Consider the following 3,242-nt stretch of genomic DNA (forward strand, 5'->3'; position numbering starts at 1 on the left):
TCGGAGTAGGGTAAGATCTGCGTACACACTATTCTCCTCAGACCCCACTAATGAAATTTTACGGGATTGTTGTTGTTGTACAATTAGATGCATGTACTTTTCTTGAACTGAGGATCTATCGGAAATAACCTCTATATTCTTTCGGAGTAGGGATAAGATCTGCGTACACACTATTCTCCTCAGACCCCACTTATGGGATTTTACGGGATTGTTGTTGTTGTTGTACAATTAGATGCATGTACTTTTCTTGAACTGAGGATCTATCGGAAACAACCTCTATATTCTTTCGGAGTAGGGGTAAGGCATGCGTACACACTATCCTCCTCAGACCCCACTTATGGAATTTTACGGGGTTATTATTGTTATTGTTGTTGTTGCTGTACAATTAGATGCATGTATGCCATGGCGGATTTAGATTGTATCCGGGTTACGTGAACCTAGTAACTACCTTCTACCCAAATCATATTTATATAATAAGAAACTTATAAAATATTTATCAATATTTGAATGGAAGTCTGATATCCTCGTAGGAACCTATAAATTTTAAATCTTAAATATACCTCTAGATGTACTTTCAACTTATGCATGTACTTGAACTTTCTCGAAGTATTGTTGTCATATGCTCCATGTCCTGTATCTCCATAATATTCTCAAGATATATATGCTGAAATCGATCGGGCAAGATGAATATGAAATTTTCTTGATTAATTACTTTTAGGGAGGTAAAATGTATAACTTGATACATTTTTAAAGAAATTATAATTTTTTAATTGCTTGACAGTTAAGACGTTATAGTTGTATCTCACAGTAACTTTAACACTATTGTATTATTTATACTTGTAAAAACATACAAGATATTTTATTTTTTATGAGTTTTTTTTTAATTTCTTAAACTCTAATATACTTTTTTTTGGTTTATTATGCGTCATTAATAAATTAAACAATTTAAAGGTATCGGGCTTACGCCTCGTCCCGTAGTAAAATAGCTTGCCTCACACCCTCCTTTAAAAATACTATTTGAACATAGAACACCTACTATAATAAAAATAAAGAAAATCTGCATGCTAATTCTTGCAATTATTTATATCCCTTTAAATTTTAAATTATCTCAAACAAAATAAAATAAAATCAAATGTTTTTGTAGATAATTACAACACTTGGATGTCTCTCCTGCATCTGTTGTTTATTGGATGTGCAGTCGTTACTTATGAATGCAGATATTATTTATGATTAATCTAAAGCATATTTTTCGTTTATATTAGACCTCGTCGACCATATTTGTTCAGTGAGATTCATTGAATACCTGATGCATTCAATTCTCTGTATTGTTGTCTTTTTCTTTGGAGACAAGTATCGCTTGTGACGGTGAGACCAAATTGAATCAACGGTCATTTCTTGCCTTTGTTGAGCCACATTTCAACTTTTGTGATGGCTCATTTTGCATTATTATTTTGTTACCTAATATTGTGGTCCAATGTTAGATAAATTTCTTTTTTTTTTGCACATAAAGATTCACGATACTCACGGGGTTATCAATTATATATGTTTCGTATTTATGGGTAGACATTTCGTATAAATCTAGAAATAAGAAACCTAAGAGGAAGAAATGAAATAGAAGTCATTGTTATTTTTTGCTAAATATAGAGAGATGAATTAAAGAAATTCACAAAGACAATCAAAGAAAAACTAGCGAGTAAGACATAGAGAAATAATGGAAACCTTTCTTTTTGTAGTTGAAGAAAATGTAGAGATAAAAATTACAAACTAGAAGGTATAGATATTGACGTAAATTGCATTAATTCGCAAAGTTTTAACTAAAATATGTATTTTGATTTAATTTTAAAGAAATAAGGTGGAAAAAATAACTGATTTTTTTTTAATAATAACAATTTCTCAAATACCTGGAATTGATATATTTGTGGAGGTTATCAAAACCTTCACAAAAAAACCGCCATAATAAGAAATTTTTTGAGGAGGTCGGAACAAACGCCACGAATTGAATGTATAGAGGGAGTCTTTTACGACCCCCACACTTAAACCGCCACAATAAGAATTATTTTGTGGGGGTTGGCTCAAACGCCACAAAACAAACGTATAGTGGGAGTTTTTTATGACCACCATAAATAAACCGCACAATTTACCAAATTTTTTGTAGTGTCACACATCCGGTGAATTGCATTTAATTTGCACCATGGCAAAACCACCCCATTGTCAAGAGTAATTTTTTCTTTCGTTTTGTTTATCTATCGAGTATTCAAATCTCACTTATTCGACTAAATAACTAATTCGATAAATTTGCGTTGTCATAAAGTTCACTAAGGGGGTAAATCCCTCTAATGCGCGACATGAAAATCTCTATGACCAGTGGAGGATCTAGAGACTAACATGCGACTTCCCGGGAATCCAGTAACAGCTTCAGCCCGAAATTTGATCATTGATAGAAGAAAGCTACAAAACTTAATTAGTAACCACTTTCTTGCGGACCTCATGTAAAAGAAAAGAAAAAAGCAGCGAAAAAAAACAAGATACTTAGTTTTTGTTCTAACTCGCTTGCTGCACTATGGCTTTTAGACGTCCTACAGGTCCGTTCATTCCCTCCAGCTTATATGGAATTAAAAGAGTGCTTAAGACGGACTAGTCGTTTATTTTCAAAAGGAAAATCAGTGATGACATTCACAGGATAACATAAATACAAAAATAGCTATTGTATGCCAACACATAGCACATAATGTAGCACTAGTGTTGATTCAATTATGCATGTCAACGCTTTCTTTCTTTTATATATATATATATATATAAGAAAGAAACGTTGACATGCATAATTGAATCAACAAAAGTGTTGATTCTTATATATATATATATAAAAGATTCACCCATACATGCGCTACAAGGAAAAACAAAGTGCCAAAAACCAATCTTCATGAGACCAAGTATGATTAAAAAAATACTAAAGCAATGACGGGGAAAAGGCTCAGATTTTTTCATACACTGAAAAATAGTTTCCAAGAGAATCTATTGTTATATGAAAAAAATTCTCAACAATGCAAGTGGCCATTCATGACACTTGTAGATTATTTCTTACAAAGATCTTAATTAAGGAGGTCTTAGTTAGGAAGTGTACTGCACAACCGCAGAAGCAGCTCCCTAACAACTTAATTATACAATAGATTAAAATAAAACAAATATGTAACTACTTTCTCAACATACGAGAATGAACCTTAAGATGAGCAACAAATGGCAGC

The sequence above is a fragment of the Nicotiana sylvestris genome, chromosome 5 (assembly GCF_000393655.2).
Source record: "Nicotiana sylvestris chromosome 5, ASM39365v2, whole genome shotgun sequence".
Classification (NCBI taxonomy): domain Eukaryota; kingdom Viridiplantae; phylum Streptophyta; class Magnoliopsida; order Solanales; family Solanaceae; genus Nicotiana; species Nicotiana sylvestris.